This window comes from Ruditapes philippinarum, unplaced genomic scaffold, assembly GCF_026571515.1.
Source record: "Ruditapes philippinarum isolate M1 unplaced genomic scaffold, ASM2657151v2 ctg3108_1_1_1_1, whole genome shotgun sequence".
In the NCBI taxonomy this organism is placed as follows: domain Eukaryota; kingdom Metazoa; phylum Mollusca; class Bivalvia; order Venerida; family Veneridae; genus Ruditapes; species Ruditapes philippinarum.
The window spans coordinates 32,204-53,280 of NW_026866854.1; the positions used below are offsets into that span (position 1 = coordinate 32,204).

At 32.7% G+C, this 21,077-nt stretch overlaps 1 pseudogene; it reads right to left on the reverse strand.

Annotated features, from left to right (window-relative positions):
• Positions 1-16,960: 16,960 nt before the first annotated feature.
• LOC132734018 (uncharacterized) lies at positions 16,961-19,763 on the reverse strand (annotated as a pseudogene).
• Positions 19,764-21,077: the final 1,314 nt, after the last annotated feature.

Consider the following 21,077-nt stretch of genomic DNA (forward strand, 5'->3'; position numbering starts at 1 on the left):
TAAAAGTACCCCATGCAACATCTTACGGGGTATATGTATCTCAGTTAATTAAGTTCTCTAAAGCTTGCAGCAGCGTAAAGGATTACAACTAGCGGAACATTTTCATTACCAGCAAATTTCTAAAAACAGGGCTACCGCTATAATGAATAACGGATATAATTTACAAAATTTTACAATCGTAATTTTGCAATAATTTCAATATTAAATAGTGATTTTAAAACTTTTCTGCGAGAAGGTATTAGCCAACCTGGTTTTAATGGCGATGTGATTTACAAACTTCGTAAGATTTTGGATCATGGAACTTTTTCTGCTGTTTTTACTTAAATCATTAAACGTTTATAAAAAGAGGTTATGACCCTACTATTTTAGGACACACTTAGTGTTCAACCCTTTTACAGTTGGACACTACGATTTCATCTTTTTATTACATCTGACGGACCAAGTTGGAGACTCTTTGATGAACATTTCTTAATGGCCTTTGGGACTGAATTGTCTTAATGTTCGTCTTCTGCCTTGCTTCGTCGGGCCCTTGTAGGTGATTTTATATGTTTCTGTGCTACTGACCATTCCAAGGCGGCGCCCCTCTGTGTTCCTTAGATGTATGTCTATGTTGTTTCATACTGTTTTGGTGCCACTTTTGCTTGTGTCCCTTGTTGTTTTCTCGTCAATGGTAAATATCTTCTCCTTTGCCCCAAGTTTTAATTTTTTTAATTTTGTCCCTCCCATTCCCCGGGCTTCCTGTCCCCTTCCCTTGTGCCCTTTGACTTTGTTGGCCTATTATTCAATCATTTGCTTGTTTTCTTTGAGTTCCTTATCAGTTACAAATTATATCCTATTATTCAATTATTCATTTGTTTTCTTTTCTTTGGGTTCCTTGTCAGTAACAAATTATTTATCATTTTGGTGATTGAGATGTTTGTGCTCTGTCTTGTGCCCTGTTTTTGTTTGGCGTCCGCCTGGGCTCCTCGCCACTGGTTCTTGTTGCTGGGTCATATGGGGTTGCGTTCATTGAATGCCGCCTTTCCTTTTTGATTTGTTTTATTATATTTTTTTAACAACTGGGCCATTGTTTTTAACAGAAAAGATGACAAAACATGAGTTGTCTGTCTGAGTGTATGAAAAGGAAATTTTCAAAAATTATTGAAATTTTTACAGCCACCATGAACATGGATTTCTTTTTAAAGTTGGGACAAATGTCGGAGGCATTTTACATACACCACAAATATGGATTATTTTTCACAGTGGTAAAAAATATTGTCTTTATCTTTAGGCCTTACACATATGCACTATATTTTACAGCTGCCACCAAAAGGGCTATTTTTCAGTTGCTATTAAAATAACTTCTTTTGACAATTGGTACAAAAACTAATATTGGTGACATTTTACAGCCCCACAAAGATTGATTTTGTTTTCAGCCCCACAACTATGCTTTATATTCTACAGCCGCTTTAAACATTCTTTTTTATAATTGATACTATTGGGTGATATTTTCCAGCAGCCACAAATATGGGCTGTGTTGTGCAGCCGCCACGTCATGCTTTACTCGGCCATTAGTGTGGGTGTATGGATTCTAGAATTTTGAGATATTTTTAAAAACAATTATGGATATCAATTAAGTTATAACTTTAAATGATATTATAAAAAGTGTTAGGGTTGAAGTTTGAAGGTTATTATATCTTTATGACATACATAATTTCGCTTACATTCTTTTAATATCAATGCATAATAATATAAAATCGTATCATAATTTGTTTCCATAGAATGTTTTATCAATATTAAATTTACTTAATATGTCATAACTTATAATGTTTCATTAATAAAATAAAATTCCAAAAATTAAAAAAATGAGGATTGAGGTGTAAAAAGAGTGTTTATACCAATTTGTCGTTAAACGGATACTTAAACTTGTCAATAATTTAATAAATGTTAATGGTTAAATGATTGTTGTTACTCTTTGCTATATACCTAACGGTTTTTCCAACTCAATACTTGTACAGTGAAATTTGAGAAAACCGGACGCTGAGAAAATCGGAACTCTCTAAATACTGGACGAATAATTCAGTCCCAAATTTTCCCTTCTTTAATCTATTGTATTAAACATTGACAAAACCGGAATCTGTAAAAACCGAATATCGGACGGTTGATTGGGGACTACAAAGTCAATTATATAGACAATTACCCAGACAATACCGGACGCCGAATGTGTGAATAACCTTGTGTACTTATCAATTGGCTAATACGTTAATTGAGCGGTAACGGAACAATGATTGTCTGATTTTTTTTCTTATGTCTCTTTTCACAGTTTGATTTATTGTAAGATATAGATGTTACCGTTTTATATAAATGCCAACGGAAACGACATTTTTTCGGCGCTAAGTTCTATTCCATGGCCGAAAAGAATTCGACGAGAGCTGTCTACAAGCGACAAAGTTAAATTAATTAATGACAGTGAAACTTTGCCGAGACCTACTTTAAAAATCTGACCAATATGATATTATTATAAACAAACAAAGTAAACTATGTTCGTTAAATCATTACCCATTACCCAAATGTAAACGTATGCGGATGTACTCGGACTTGATCGTTATGAGGTAACTTCTGTTCATTTAAATCCAAACTTTAATTGTATTTATATGCAATAATTGGACTAAAACAATTAAAACATATGTTCATGTATTTTTATCATTCCTCTGTAAGTCATTGCTCGGTTATAATATAAGATCCTGAATATCTGAAGGGGACATTGAGAATACCGGACCGCTGAGAAAACCGGACAAAACCCTCAGTCCGAAAGCCGTCCGGTTTTCTCAACTTTCACTGTATTTTGGCTAATATCTTCTTCAAAAATAAAATATTACAATGAAATTTTTACTTAATTCTAAATCATTATTCCTGCAGTGAATGATGCAGAACGGACAGGTTGACGTCAATAAACCCGTTGAATTACACAGTCCTGTCGTCTGGATGTGTCACGTCGGCGAAGGCGTCTTGGTAGGTTGCTTCACTTCCTGTCTGGTTAAATTTGTTCACAAGATTAGTGATTGTTTTTGGGTCCCATCCAAACAACCAAGCAACCTGAAATAAAAAAATCGGTATTACTAACCTGAGTGTTGATTCAACCGGTATTTGGACATCAAACACGAGTTAGATTTCTTATTTTGTATCGATATAATTAAATATAAATAGCTTTTATATAATAGCTATAAGAAATCGAATTTTAGACCATCCCAACCGCATGAACTCTAGTGTCATATGCCCCATCGTTTAAAATATATCAATATTTCTATACTTTTATGATTACCTGACATGTAAGTCAATATACAGCAATTTCTTTTCAATTTTGTAGGTGTACAACATTTGTAAAAATGACATGACACAACAAAATTAAACGAAATCATCTCGGAATGGATAGTGAGACTGTTTTACGCTAAATTGTATACATGCAAAAATGTTTATCAACCCGGTTTATGACGGTAGACGAAAATTGATAATATTAATACTTTAAATAAAAAAGATAAGAAAAAATGAGACTAAGGAGGTAGAAAAGCCGTTAAATTATGTTAAAAGAGACAATTTCTTAAAAATGGTACTCCACATAATTGCAATTTATTTTCAAAAGTTATTCAGAATTTAAGATATAACAGAAAAAAGGTAACATTATTGTATTTTTCATTTGAAAAATAAAAGATTTTATTAGATTTCAACTGTTTTGCAAAAAAAAAACTTATGATTTTTTAACTAAAAATAATAGGTAACCAATTTATATTTAAAATGTTTCCAAGTCTATTCCACATTGTTTGAACATAATGAGATTCCTAAAATAAATGAGCCATACTTTCAGGCTACATGTTACAGGAATCACATAAATTGGTTCTTGATAATTTCATTTTAATGAATAAATATTAATTTGTACGAATAATTCGCATTAAGTATTTATACTGAAAAGTTATTATTTTTGTATCTATAGTAGCTTTTAAAAAATGGCTATATACAAAGTTCATTTTTGTTTCCAAAACATTTTCCCATTTATTTTCAGATTTAATTTTGCTTTTGGTTTTACCTTCATTTGCTTCGTAAATAGTAATATATGTTACTTTCTTTGATCTCATTAACCAGGGTCTTTACTGGAGTATAAATGATATTTATATCTTTGAAAATTTGTTTATGTTGGGAATTACCCTTGTGATGATTTGATAGAGTTTTAGCAATGCATTATATCATTATTTCATTTATTAAACTAAAAGGGTGTAACTATCTCTTATCAAATAATCATTCAGTAATACTGACTTTCCAGTTGCTTTATTGAATTTGTGTTTACAATATTTTTGATATATTGGTTATTTATTTCACATTTACATATTTAGTTTTCTCCTATTTTTCCAACTTTTTACAAAATGTATACCACAGCACACTCTTATCATTTAAAATAAATAATAATTTGACCCAGCTTTCTTTGATTGAATTAAAAAAATATATCTATAGGTTTCAGCCCTCCATTTTTGTATTCTTATTCTAATATATCTCTTTTTTATTATTTTCGTGGTTTTTTCTTCCATATAAAATTATGTTTTTTGCTATTTTCTTTGATTTGTCATCAGACGGGTGTGACAAAGCAGTAAAAGGATAAATCAATCTTGGTAGTGCACACATTTTTGGCCGGTTTCACTGGCGCAAGCTTGGGATATAGTATGGTGAATAATGGGCGGGCGGGCGGGCGGGGAAAAAACTTTCGTAACAGTTTTTCTCAGCAACTACTTATCACTGTCTTTAATATTTGGTTTACAGCATCAACACATGGTCCAATACAGTGGGATTCGATTTCAGGTCTGTCGCTCATCTACTCCTGTTTGCCAACTTAGTTAAATTTTCAACAATAATGGTCAATAGTAAGAAATTTCATAACAGTTTTCTCAGCAACAACTCATTACAGCCTTTTGATATTTGGTTAACAGCATCAACACATAGTCCCATACTGTGGGATTCAATTTTAGGTCTGTTGCTCATCTACTCCTGTTTGCCGACTCAGTTAAATTTTCTACATTAACGGTCAATAGTAGGAAATTTTCGTAACAGTTTTCTCAGGAACTACTTATCACAGCCTTTTGATATTTGGTATACAGCATCAACACATGGTCCCGTAGTGTAAGATTCGATTTAACGTCTGTCGCTCATCTACTTCTTGTTTGCAGACTAAGTTAAATTTTCAACATTAATGGTCAATAGTAGAAAATTTTCGTTACAGTTTTCTCAGCAGCTACTTATCACAGCCTCTTAATATTTGGCATACAGCATTATCACATGGTCCCATACTGTGGGATTCGATTTCAGGTCTGTCATTTATCCACTTCCTGTTTACCGACTTAGTTAAATGTTGACATAATTAATGATCAATAGATAGTAGGAATGTTTCATAACAGTTTTCACAGCAACAGCTTACCACAGCCTCTTGATAAGTGGTTAACAGCATTGACATGTGGTCCCATTTCAGGTCTGATGCTCATCCTTTTCCGGGTTACCAACTAAGTTTAATTTTCAACATCAATGGTCAGACAGTGGTAGAAAAAATTTAAGTAACACCACAGCCTCATGATATTTTGTATAGATATGGAACCCGGCCTTTTCTGTCTTTGACCCATTTTATCATTACTTTGATTGTCCCTTAAAAAGTCAGTTTTCTATGTTCACATTGTTTTAAAAAAATGAATCAATAAATTTTGGTTATAAATCTAAGTCCATGTTTTGTAAAGTGGTTTGAATAGGTCAAGTCTAGTGTTTTAGCAGATAATATGTCAATTTAAAGTGTTCATCTTTGCAAAATATTAAACTTGCGTCTTGAAGAAATCCTACCCTCACAACAGTAGATTTATTCATATTAAGTTTAAGACCTGATACATATCCAAAAATTGTAATAACATCAAGGAGTTTTTCAAACAAGATTCGTTTTACCATTATTTAACAAAAACGTTGCATCTTCTGAAAAAAGAGCTTGGGTATACTTATTTTTCTCTATTTTATCGCCACATCAGCGTTGTTTATGCCGTGTGGAGGCTGTAGAAAGTCGCCCCGTAAATTCGATCAGATTGTATTTCTCATCCTTAAAGATTATTCAGCACGTCATTATTTTTGTGTTTGTGGTATTTAAGTTATTTTTATTCGGCTTTTTTTCTATTGTGTGATTCCAGTATTCCTCACTTGAATACTATTGAATCACCCTTAGAATATATGGCCATGCTTTTTATGTATGTCTTAAACATCATATATGTGATATGCAGGCTTCATAACTTCAAATCCCATTTCAAATTTCAATTTTATATAGTTTTGCCCATTATTTTTACATTTAGGGTACAAGCATTTTTGTGTCGCCTCTACGGAGTAGTGGCGACATATAGGGATCAATTCTCCGTCGTCTGTCTGTCCGTCTGTCCGCCTGACAGTCTGTCTGTCTGACTGTCTGTCCGTCCGTCCGTCACAAAACTTGTCCGGACTACTCCTCATAAACTACTGGTGCAATTTCATCCAAACTTTACAGGAATGATCAGTACCAGGTCTAGTTGTGCATATTGTCAGCATTTTACGCTTCAATGTTTATTGGCAGAGTTATGGCCCTTTAATAATTTTTAATTTTAAAGTTTGTCCGGACTACTTCTCTTATACCACTTATGCAATTTTAATGAAACTTTACAGGATTGATTTGTAGCTCAAGTCCTTGCGCATGTTGCATGAAATTTCCGGTTGAATGATTTTTGGCCGATTTATGGCCCTTTGATAAAAAGGTGTTTTTCTGTGTGTTGCCAGATCCACAAAAGCTTGTCCGGACTACTCCTCATAAACTACTGGTGCAATTTCATCCAAACTTTACAGAAATGATCAGTATCAGTTTTAATTGTGCATATTGTCAGCATTTACCGGTTCAATGATTTTTGTCAGAGTTATGGCCCTTTAATAATTTTTATTTTTAAAGTTTGTCCGGACTACTTTTCTTATATCACTTATGCAGTTTCAATGAAACTTTACAGAATTAAGTTGTAGCTCAAGTCATTGCGCTTATTGCACGGGTTTTCTGGTTGAATGATTTTTGGCCGAGTAATGGCCCTTTGATAAAAAGGTGTGTTATTTCTGTGTGTTGCCAGATACGCAAATGCTTGTCCAAACTACTCGTCATAATTTTCTGGTGCAATTTTATCCAAACTTTACAGGAATGATCAGTACCAAGTCTAGTTGTGCACTGTCCGTCTGTCTGTCTGTCTGTCACAAAATTATTCCCAACATGAAATTGGCCATCATGAGGCGACACATGAGATTACTGATCGCTATTGTTCTACACGAAAACCATATGCCATTTTTTCAATGAATGACACTAACGTGTCACATTGGAGTGTCCATGATACCGCCAAATGAATAAATTTGGGGATGTTTCAAATTCGAAATTTAATCAATTCACCATGTTAAATGTTGAATACTGCTCAAGACTGTGCCATATGTATGAACAGTAGTTTGCACAAACCAGTACCGTCCATGAAGAGGCTCAGTCAAACCGAGACTGCAACAATTTCAATTTGTCGTGTTGGGCTTTCCTCGGGGGATTTTTTTTCTGGTTTTTCTATCTAATTTATTTTTCTGTATTTTGCTTTATTTCATTTTCGTTGAAAATAATTTCTTCCTATATAATCATCTGTATTAATGAAATGTGCTAAGAGTTCGATACATGTTATGAAGAGCAGAGGTGATAATGGGCATCCTTGTTTTTCACCCCTTTGTATAAAAAATGTGTCAGAAAATTCCCCATTATTGATTACAACACTACTTGTTTCATTTTTAAATTAATTTTACCCAATTAATAGACAATTCCCGAAAATCTAAATTCTCTAAATATTTAAACATAAATTCATGATCAATAATGACAAAAGCTTTTTTGAACTCAGCTAAAATTAATAAACCTGATTCATATTTTATTTGTAAATATTCGACAGTTTTAAATAACAAACTGAAATTTTTCCAATGTACCTTTTTTTAACCGCCTCCATGGTCGAGGGGTAAGAGTCGATGACTTCTAATCCAGTTACCTCTCTGGGGAGGGTTCGATCCCCTGGAGATTCTTTGGTAGTTTACCATGGAGGAAGGTACTCGTGTAACTCTCCAGGTACTGGTGTAACTCTCCAGGAACGATGGTTAGGAAACTACACGCCTATATGACTGAAATACTGTTGGGAAAAGGAGTAAAATGAAACAAGAAACAATCAATCAAACAAATACCTATCTTTTTTTTCTTTAAAAAAGAACAGTTTTGGCGTTTATTATTAAAGAGATTTTCCAAACCATATTTGCAATGGCTTATGTTGTAATTTTCTACATTTAAAAGTCTTAAAGGACGCTGATTGGATAACAATAATATTAATGAACATTTGTATCTTTTCCTTTTGTTGAAACATATGAGTTTATTCATTGTTTTTGTAGTACTTTTAAATGTTTCGATATATATGAATAAATTATTGATTTTACATAATGAATTTTTGACTGTATCAAAAAGGCTTTTGTTTTACCATCTTATCCGGGACATTTGTTTTTTTATTTTGCTTAAGATCATACAGCAATTATGCTCAGTAAAATATCCTTCGCATATATTTTTTGTTTTGGTTTTTACTTGTTTTAAAGGTCAATTTTAACAGTTCTTTTCTAATTTTTGTTTGTGTTGAGTATAACGTTTCAATGTATGATTTTCCTGCATTGAGAATCAGAATAGTTTTTTATTGTCTTCAACTTTGAATTTAATGAGGGTTTTTTTTTCTGAATTTTTTTCAAGTATTGTTTTCATTTCTTTCAATGTTTCATGCTTTAATTCAAAATTCCATTAATCTTCAAGCCCGTATGACACAGACACGGCTTATACGGTTGGCCACCCTTGTAAACCGTACAATCAACCGAAACAACCGCGCTGTTATCACAGTTTCACTCGGGTCATTCGTGTGTATCCGTGTCATGTCCGTGAATGATCGAAAAAAATTCCAATAGACCATATGATACCGTATTTACAATCGTAGCTGAAGTCCACTCAACGCGTGAGACCAACCGTGTCTTTGTAGATCGCTCGGAATCTTTCGAGACCGCCCCAATGTCCTACATCCAACACCCGAATGATCAAGGTACGATTTCCAAGAATATATAAACGGTTTTATACGATCACCATACGAGCAATACGGTTTAAGTACGAATGATACATGACAGACACGGAGGAATCAAATATCGTTGATATGCGGTTAAGAAAATCGACATTGAAGGCAAAGTTTACACGAATGGAGAATAGGTTAAAATATGAGATAGATGATAGAAATGAGGATAAGTCAAGGTTATATTGACAGACTAGAATAAGCTAAAAGAGCTGACAGAATCAGTAGAGATATTAAATGAATGGACACTGAAGGAAGCAGAATTCCGAACAATAGCTATGGAAACAAAATTTGGTCTTGATGGTAAGTTAGAGAAACCTAAGGATCAACGGTCGTTCTTCGGTAACATTAGACAGTCACAGAGGGAGTGTAAGCTGTGTCACATGTCACATGGAATATGGGATTGTTAAGCAATGAAGGAACTTTCAGTGAAAGATAGATGGGAGAAAGCAAAATCTTTAAAGTTATTGATTTGTTGTCTAGGGGACAATCATTCTGGTGGAACATGCAAAAGAGTAAAAAAAGAGCGGAATAAATGGTTGCTTGAAAATTAATCACAGACTGTTGCACCAGCCAGATTTAAATCCTGAAGCTGTAGTGTTTAGGCCTGGTGAAAATTAACAGAACACTTTTCAAAGTCAACATTATACAAACGGTCAGACATTTACAAGTCAGGCATATACAAGTACAAGTACACAAAATGTTTATGTAGCACTTCATACCGTTCCAGTTCTGTTGTATGCAAATGGTCGAGAAATTCCAATTTATGCATTATTGGACGATGGGAGTATTAGGTCACATTTAAATGAAGATGTTGCGAAAGAATTAGGAGTAAGTTCAGAGTACGAGACTTTTAAAATGAACACTTTGAATTGAAAATCTGTAAATCTTGATACAATGTGTGTGAACTTTCAGCTAAGCAGTTTAAATAGAGACACTAAAATTAACATAGAAGCCTATACAACACAAAAAGTAACAGGGAACTTGAGACCGGTAGACTGGACAAAGTATTGCGATCAGTGGCCGCATGTAAAAGGAATTCAATTTCCATCAATAGGACATCGCCAAAAAATTGATCTTTTAATTGGGATAGATTATTTAGAGCTACACAGGTCGTTGCAAGAAATAAGTGGACCGGAAGGTTCACCTTCAGCCAGATTGACTCCTTTAGGTTGGACATGTGTCGGCCCAGTACCAATGAAAGATGAGGAAATCAATTTATTTACATTTCATATGATTGACACTGAGAAGAAAGATTTTGAGATAAATGAGATTCTTAAAACGTTTTTGGAATTGGAAGAAATAGAGGGAAAGCAGAGAACTAGCTTGACTATTTCTGATGAGAAAAGAATAAAAATGATGAATAGTGAAATCGTATACACAAATGTATTATATATTAACAATTATGAAAAGAAAGGTTATATTTCTAAACTGACTAAAAGTGATTTAAAAAATACTCAATGGATATTGCCACATTTTCCGGTTATACGTCTTGATAAGGAAACTACAAAAGTCGGATTGTTTTTGATGCCTCAGCCAAGCATATCTCGCTGTCATTGAATGATGATTATGCAGAAAATTCGGATTAGATTGGGACATTGAATTGCCTAAAATGTTAGCTTTTGACATTAAACAGTGGTACAGTGAACTTAAAGACTTGTCAAATATAAAAGTTGAATGGTGTATCCATGCATCAGAAGGCACTGAACTTTATATACATGTATTTGTTGACGCATCAAGTGAAGCGTATGGATTGGTATTGTACAACAAAAATTCAGCTTTACATAGGCCTAAAATTGTTGCTGAAAAAGGAAGAGTCACACCATTAAAATCATTAAGTATTCTGAGAATGGAACTTCTAGCTGCAGTACTTGGATTAACATTTGCATAAGCAATCTGTTCATCATTGAAAATGAACATTCACCAGTCTACATTCTGGTCCGATAGCATGAATGTTCTGTATTGGATTCATAGTCAAAGCAGGAAGTATAAGACATTTGTTGAGAATCGTGTAGGGTTCATACTTAACCTAGTCAATGGAGATACGTACCCGCAAAAGAGAATCCTGCATATCTGGCATCACGTGGAACGTCGATAACAGAATTGGCTGGAAACCCTCAGTGATGGCATGACCAGATTTTCTTGAAAATATTCCGGAATTATGGCCAGAACACAAAATGGAAATACATGATGTGGCTAAAGTAGAAATAAAACGCAAGTCGACTTATAACAGCTATGTGACATTAAGTGAGAATAATGACTTTAGACTTGAACCAACAAGGTACTCTGATTGGAATCGTTTACAACGAATTTCGGATTGGGCTCATCGATTCGTCGATAATTGTCAAGTTGCAAAGAAGGAACGTAGATTATCATTAGAATTGAGTGTTCAAGAAATAGAACAAGCAGAATATAAGATTATTCAAACTGAACAAGCAGAATGTTTCAGTGTTGAATATCAGTGCTTTAAAAAAGGAAGAAAAATGTATCTTCAAGTAGGAAACTTGCACCGTTAAATCCGAAACTGGTCTCTAAATGAGTTATGAGAAGTGCGACTAGAGTAAAGTTTGTAGACTTCATCTCCTATGATGCTAGATTTCCCATCATTCTTCCGCGGAAGCATTGGGTGAAAAAATTTAAAGTTAAGAATTGTGATGAAAAAACATGCCATGGGGGCGCGAATTTGACATTAGCCAAATTGTCTGGTAGATATTGGGTCATATCAGTTCGTGAAAAAATAAGAAATTGGGAAAATAAATGTGCTAAATGTAAATGAAGCAAGGCCCAGGGTTCAAATCAGATTATGGGTGCATTGCCAGTTGAACGCTTTGGACAATCGATGCGAGCATTTACCAATACTGCTGTGGACTATGCCGGTCCATTCATTACAAAACAAGGCCATCGGGAAACGAGACTTAAGCGTTACCTTTGTGTATTTACATGTTTAACAGTAAGAGCTGTACATCTTGAAATAGCTTACAGCTTGGACACAAACTCTTTTTTCAACGCTTTAAATAGATTTATCAGTCGTACAGGTTTCCAAGTGTTATTATATATGATAATGTCTGAAATTTTGTCGGTTGTGTTAACGAACTAAAATCATGAAAAGTGCTGTAAGTAGAAAAATTGAGTGAAAATTCATTCCACCAAATGCACCACATTTTGGCGGATGTCATGAAGCTATGGTGAAATCGGCAAAGAAAGCGGTATATGCAATTTTGGAGAACGCGGATATCACAGATGAGGAATTAGTAACAGCAGTCGTTAGAGCTGCAAACTTGATAAACAGCAGACCTTTAACGTATCAGACCCAAATGATGATACTGCGTTAACGCCCAATCATTTTTTGACTGGCCAGCTTGGTGGACAATTCGCTCCAGATATTATTGACAATGATCGTTATGGTGTTAAAAAGCGATGGCGGTATGTCCAGGAACTATTACGCCATTTCTGGAAGCGTTGGCTTAGAGAATACTTGCCAACTCTGGGATCTCGATCTAAGTGGTTTCAAACTTCACGTGACTTCAAAGCCGACGATTTTGTTTTAATAGTTGATCCAAACACACCACGGGGCACCGGCCTCTATGTCGAGTGAAAAAGTGTTCCACGGTCCAGATTGACATGTTCGTGTTGTAGATGTTCAAGTTGGGAGGAATGTATTTCGACGACCAATTTCGCGTTTAAGTCTTGTTGCAGAATCAAGCAAAAGTTGTTAGTGACTCAAAAAAAGTAAATAGAAAAGTTGTTATAAGGAACATTAAATGTATTAAAAAATGAAGGCATAGTGTTTAAGGGGCATAATAATCCCCAGTGTCTTCTTTTAAGATTAATTTGATGAGAGGCATAGTGTAAATGGGCATAATAATCCCCAGAGCCTTCTCATGATAAAATCTAGTTTTACATAAATGGTGCATAGAATTGGAAGAATGAAAGAACTCGAAAGATGGTGCAGATTTGCAAAGACTCTAAAATACATTGATATGTTAAAGAAATATTTAGCACGACTTTTTTTGTTGACTGTATGTGTGTTGTATTTCTTTAAACTGTAGCAAAGTTAAATTGAACTTGTGAAAACAGTTGCTGTTAAAAGTATTGTTGATTAAATATAATCAATTATCAAAAATGTTTGACATTTAGTTTTTTAAGAACAGACTTTTACTGCTGTTTACTGTACAAAGCGTTGAATTTATCATGTGTAGAAAAAATGATGAAGACATTTTAAATAGTGGGTTAAAATAGTTATGATTTACATGTATGTACATTTCTATACACTGTCATTCTTCATACTAAAATAATGTTCTGTTTCACTCAAAGTCTGATAATACTAAATTAATTTTATCTTGTTTTTTTTTGTTTTGTTTGTTTGTTTGTTTGTGTCATTTTACGCCTTTTTCCAACAGTATTTCAGTCATATAGGCGGGTAGTTTCCTAACCGTCGTTCCTGGAGAGTTACACCAGTACTTGACTACCTTCCTTCGCACTAAACTACCAAAGCATCTCCCAGGGATCGAGCCCACGCCAGAGAGGTAACTGGATTAGAAGTCATCGACTCTAACCACTCGACCACGGAGGCGGTTAAAGTAAATGTTAGTTAAACATTAAAAATTAAGTTTGGTCTGACATATTTTTGGTTTGAAGAGTGATGCGTAGTTTTCTGTTTAATCAGCAATTAATGTTTATTTTTTTGTGTGTCACAATTTCAAATGTGATAAGGGAAGTAATCACTGCATTACAATGTTTGTTAAAGTAAATTGGATTGTCTCCCCTTAAAAAAGTATAATTATTAAAGAGACAATTGTGTAGAGAATGTTATCATATACTGACTGAAGCAAAACTAAATATGATGTGTATATAGGTATATGTATATATTATGAGATTTAATACTTAGGAATTACTAAGTATTGGTATAAAGTAAAATGTTACTTTATTTTGTGTAATTAATATGGTTACTACTGTAAATGAATGACAATTTGCAAGTATTTGATAAAAAAAATAGTAATAATAATTGATGAAAATTGAATGAGGTAACATTTTAAAGTTAAAAGGTTATTTAGATTTTTGATAAGAAATGCAAAACAACATGTTCATTGTTTTGTTTTTTTTGTTTTTGTTTTTTTTGTTTTCACATGGCGTTTTCAATTATGAGAAAAATACAATATATTGTTAAGTATCAGTCTAGTAAAAATATCTTAAAATATTCCAGTACATTTTTAGGTACTTATCGTTAATATATTATTGTCAGATAGAATGATAATTGATCGTTTAAATTTAGTTATTATCGTTATTGATCGGTAAGACCGATCAATGTTTGGGAGTATGTCCAAAAGAGTTAACTATAGTTTCAAATCAAATAAGCCTTTTTTGAAAGACGTATTATTTTTAGTGGTGTTAAACCTGTTCATGTATTTCCGGTTTAGAGAAAGCGTGATTTAATAAATAGAACGAACAAGGAAAATCAAGAAATTATGCATTATTGATTATTTTTTCCTCACAAATATCGATCCTTACGTCCAGCCAGGGTCACACTTAAACGTCAAATGTTAAAAAGTCTTCATTTGAAAATAAAAAGTCTACATTTCGTGTCCGCTCCATAACTTTTAAATCTATGATTTTTTTAAAATAACTTGGCACAACTGATCACCTTAAAAAGACGATGTGCAGAGCGCAATAATTGAGTTGCTATCCCAAGGTCAAGGTCACACTAAATTGTCTTAAATCTTAAAAAAATCTTCATTTATTAAAAGTCTACATTTCGTGTTCGCTCCAAAACTTTAAAACCGATAAAAAATTGAAATAACTTATCACAGTTGATCACCATAATGAAAAGATGTGCAGAACGCAAAAATTGGTTGCTACCCCAATACTTAAAGGTCAAATGTTGAAAAGTTTTCATTTCATTGTAAAAAAGTCTTCATTATCTGTCTGCTCCATAAATTTTAAACAGCTGAACATTTTTTAAATAACAACTGATCATCATTATAAGGCGACGTGCAGAAGGCAATAAATAATTTGATTTCTACCCAAAAGGTCAAGGTCACACTTTAAAGACAAATGTTAAAAGGTCTCCATGCATAATAAAAGGTTTAAATTTCATGTCCGTTCCATAATTTCTAAACCGCTGATTTTTAAAAAAAAACAAAACAAAAAAACTTAGTACAACTGATCAACATAATTAGACGATGTGCAGAGCGCAACAATTGGTTCTGGGAGTGACTCTCACCTTCCTGATTGTGATTTGAATATTGTGCTTTTCCAATGGTTTGATAATGGTGTGATGATGTAGGTCATTACAGTCAAGATATCATAAAAATTGCAGTGGTTGAAATGTTTTAGACAGACACGAAATGTAGACTTTAATGCAGACCTTTTAGTGTGACCTTGACCTTGGGGGTAACAATTCAATATTTACGCTCTACTCATCATCTCATAATGCTGATCACTTGAACCAAGCTATTTAAATAAACAACAAAGACTTAAAAGTTATGGAGGGGACAAGAAAAGTAGACTATTATACATTTGATCTTTAGTGTGACCTTGACCTTGGGGGTAGCAATCCAAATATTGCCCTTGGCTCATGGTATTGTAATGGTGATCAATTGTGTCAAGTTATTTTTTAACTCAGCGGTTAAAAGGTAATAGAGAGGATATGAAATGTAGACTTTTTAACATTTGACCTTAAAGTGTGACCTTGACCTTTGGAGTAGCGACCCAATTATTGCCCTCTGCATGTCATTTTATAATTGTGATAAGTTGTGGTAAGTTATTTAAAAAAATTCAGCGGTTTAAAAGTTATGGAGCAGACGGGAAATGTAGACTTTTTACTATGAAATGAAAACTTTGTAACATTTGACATTTAAGTGTATACTTGACCTTTGGGGTAGCAACCAGTCATATGTAAAAACATCTATTAATGTCGATCGAATGAGCTCTATAACTTATTGACAATTCAAAGGTTTTAAAAATACTTGACACAAACGATTTCAAACATGACACAATCTGCATAGCGCAACATCCAGATTGCTACACCTAAGGTTAAAAGTTCTCAGTAACTTTTTGACTTTATGGAAGATTTAAATTTATTGGAACAAACTATCGTGAAACTATGTGCTTATGTGCTTATCAATGTCATGATTGGTAAATGGTCAAGAAGTACACATTTATGTTCACAGTGGAAGGGGATTTAGCTGTCCGAGCTTGCTTTTATTTTAAGTATCATATTTTATAATCTTCCACAATGTATTACGATATATGTAAACCATATAAACTGCCATACATCAGTTTAATCAAGTGTTGAATGAGTTTCTTGCAATAAACAAATATTTATTTTGTTTGTATTTTAATCATCGAAACATCTGCTGTCTTTTTGTGTAATACCTACACTACGTACATTTAGAAAACATATTGAAAATGCATTTATATTATTAGAATGTTATTGAAGCATCAAAAGATGCGATATTATCATTATTACAATATCCATTATTCAATTTGGTGAACTCATGGAATTTTAAGCAGTAAACAAAAAGAATGTCTTTCTCATATGTGTACATGTACACATACATACACACACATACAAACACACAAATAAATATATGTACACACAAGACATATGAGACAACAACAACTTGTATTTATTGATTTTACACAGAGTATGTTTATTTTCAATATTAGCATCTGCCATTATAAAATGTTTATACTTTAATTAAAACTAGTTTTACACTCGAAAAAAGTAAGTAGAAAGGTACAAACAAAACATATAGTCTTTTGATTCATATAAATTACAGTCAATAACAGAATTATCAGTCTGTCTGTTTTAGAATATATCAATAAAAGTACATTTATCATAGTTCTATTTATGACATAAACAACTGCTTTTTTACTAGCGAACATATGAAAATAAATTTAGTGTCTGTTCACATCTGACTAGCATACATTTCAAACCTTTTTTCTCGGACTATATATCTAATTATTTGTAAGTTAGTTGTTTTGGTTTAAATTTAAGTTCTTTGTTTTCAAAAAATATCTTCTTACTTAAGCCAAGAACAATATTTAAGATTCTGACAATACTAAAGTATGCAAGGCTAGACTTAGACTTTAAAATAACCTGATGTCAAACAAATATTTCTTACTCCAATTATGAATAACTTGTGAATTTTTGCCCTACCATATACATACTCAACAATTAATTATAAAAAGTATTAAATAATCAACGAATTATTTCATCATTATTTTTTCTTTGAAAATTTACAATATTAATTTTTTTTTTGAAAATTCAAAACCCGTATCTTAAACGATATAGGGGGAAACAAATCTTTAAAAATTTCTAAGAGAAACCCCCTTTTTTTTAAATATTATATCGTTTTAAATCCCCCCTCCCCCGTGGGAATTTTTGTTGAATCATAACCCTTTTTTTTACTAGCTCTTTAATAGTGTGAGCCAAATCATGAACCTTTACTGTTTAAAATGAATGTTACCTTTTCCCCTGGAATTTTTTTCAAAAATTTAATTCATTCCTTCCATCTAGACTGAAAAAACTATTTTAATGCTAAGGGGTAGAATTGAATATAGGGAAAACTATAAATCTCTTTAGGAAAATTTTGTTCTTTAACCAAATTTTTTGGCTCTTGGGCGTGGGCGATTCGACCTCTTTTTAAACTTTTTTAAAGTCATCTGAAAAAAATATTTGATAAAAAACTACAATTACTGAAACCAAAAAGAGTAAGAAATGTTAGGGGGTTTTTTTCGATGGGGAAAATTTTTGCGTTTTTTTGCGATAAAAATTTTTAAATTACGAATTTGAATTACAAAATTGAGCTTTGGGTCTTTTAAGGTTTTTAAGTAAAAATCAAATTTTTTTTTAAAACTTTTTTTGGCAGTGAAATTGTTTAAGTGTTTTACCTTTTTGAGGAATTTAAATGTTTTTGAAAATTATAAAATAATTTGAAAAATTTTGCCAGAGCTAATATTTTGTATTGGCTTTTGCCATCAGCCACTATTCTAACAAACAGTTATAAAATAAAAAATCAAATATGAAACCCCCCTGAATAATTTGCTTGTGTAATTTCAAAGATTATTGACTTACCACTGTGGTTTGGTGTTGTTTTAGCAAGCCTGATATAAAATTTTTTTCGTTTTTGGTCTCAAATTTTATAATTTTCTGGATCTGCCTCTATCAGCAAACCATTCCATTTTCTTACATTTTCAAAAAAAAGTGTGTTTGATCCCTTCTCCCCATTCAAAGCTCCACATTCTATGTAAAATCCACGCTCCTGAAAATGTTGGCAAATAATTAGTTACAAATTTGGAAGTTGTAATGAAAGGAAATGTTAACACAGAACTATCAAAAATCAAAGATTTTCTGTAACTGAACCCTTACCTCGTCTCGTTGCTAGGAATTTGCCCATATTTGAATTTGAAACAGTTCATTTAAAGTGACATATTTTAATATCAAAAGTACAAAAGAGTGACATTTTTTATACATCCCAATATCCAAACGTAGCAAAAGCTCTATTTTCTCAGTCTCTTAACTCTAAGCTTACTAGAACCGAAAGCAGCTAACCTTTGCGACCAATACAAAGCCTGTACATTTGTGCAGTTTGACCTGGCTCTTTAAATTAAATATCATACGTCATGATGACTCTTTGATCGATTTCCTCATTTGAGCTTTGATCCCTGCATTTGACATTGACCTTGGCAAATAGGACCTTCATTTTGCACACAAGACTGTGCGTTACAATGTTGAACATTCTGCCAAGCTATATAACAATATATTCCTGATCTGCAAGTGTGACCTTGACTGATTACCTTGACACATATGTTCAACACTACAGCTTACAATGATAAACATGTGTTTCAAGTTATACAAAGGTTTCTCCATGCACGTACACAATGCTTTATTTTTAATTAAAAAACTATTTTGTACCAAAAATTGACTTTCATGAATGTCCCTTTATGCTTTTAAAACTGAAAATTGTGATGTATTTTTAAAATATAAAATAACCCGTTTTAAACTTTTTTAAACTGATAAAACTTTCTTACGTGGATGATATTTCTAAATTTACGTATTTTACAATGTAGATTATTAAATCTTACAATGCTCTCAACATTCAGCCACATTTGCCAACAAGAGAAAATCGATTGAGTTAATATAAAATGAGACATATGTAACGTCATCTGACTTCAACTTACCATGTAATTGAATCTGCTATCAACAAAAGGTGTCTGTCCATTGGAGAACTCCAGTTTTTCTGGATTCAGGAGGTTATAGGGTGCTTTTGAAGGTGGCTCGATGTAAAAATCTCTAATCAACTTCACCAGCATTGGGTTGTCTTGGCTTACTTTTGCTTTGTTAAGTTTCATCATGGCAGCCTTATAATCAAACGAACTGTTTCGATTCATAGGTAAAGTCATAGGTTTTAACTTTTCAGAACGATCGGTATTTTTATGATCTTGAGAAAATACTCTTTCCAAAATAGTTTCATTTGTGTCACCAGGTTTATGCTCATCGGACAAGGGGCAAGTCTGATTCTTGTTTATCAAATAAACAAGGCAAATAATTACACTTGTACCGGCTAAATAAGTTACCGCTGTATATGGTCTCATTTTTATCCTCTTATTTTCTCCTCACAGAAACCTTAAATCATAAAAGAAATCATTTCTGTCATTAGGAAAAACTTCTAAAAATAACAAAGTATAGATATAAAATTAGTCTCGTAAAAAAGACAAAGACAAGTCTGATAAAAGAAATAAAACATACCCCTCCACTTCATATAGTATTTAACAATAATTTACTTTTTCTTCTCGTACATTAATTATATTTCAACCAGTGAATCCAATACATTATTGAACAGAATTATACTACGGATATATTCTGTACGCACACATGAGAATGGCAGATTTAATTGACACTTCTCTTTTTATGTTGTCATACATTCTTGATGTTAAAAAAATAAAAAATACAACAAATAATCACATGTCATTCCTAAGGTCAAGTGTATACTAAATTTGCTGTGTATTATATATTTTTATTTTAGCGCACGCGTTATTTACAATTCACGATGCATTGTCATTAAATATGAGTATAAATCTATTTAACATAGAAGACATTCAATTCAACCAGTGAATACGATATAACACAAAGTGAATATGATTTTATAAATTGTTCGGTCGACAACTGTTTGTGCACCGCAATACTCCATATTAAATATATGTTAATCAAGTGTGAAACTCGTCTAGCTGAACAAGATCCTCAGGGTTGATAATGAAAATGGTCATATGCCCTAGAATTCAATTAACAGTTTATCGTAACCATGTGAATAATCACATTTTATATAGTTGCCATGAAAATTGTCACTGCTATTTTTCAGTATATGAAAACCAGACGATGCTCGGTTGTCAATAAGTTTTCTGCCTTACAATGTATTATATTTTTTAAACTAACATTGACCACAAAATAGACATATTATACTGTTTTATACATGCTTTAAGATGCTATTGACAGAATAATTAAAACAATATTTATTTCCTTTGTGAAACGTTTAATATCTTTACATACATTTTCAACTTTTAATATCTACTCATATTTTTTCAAGCTTGGTATATTCTTAAATTTTCATAATGTGGTGGAGGGAAACGTGAGAGATCATCGAAGCACTTTGAGTTACAGAGATGGCCAGATATGAGACCATGCAATAAAAAATAGATCAACTTGAAATACTAATTAAGCTACATGTATTACAAAATATGAAGCGATAAAATTAATGTAAATGAAAGGAAATTAAGGGTATTGTTCTGTAATTTGGAAATAGGAAACCCTTTTACAGCAGATTCAAAACTTGCCACTTTATTGTTCACTGTGTATTATACCACATACCATTTACCACATGTTATGATCTTTTTTGGTGAGCTGTGTGGGGC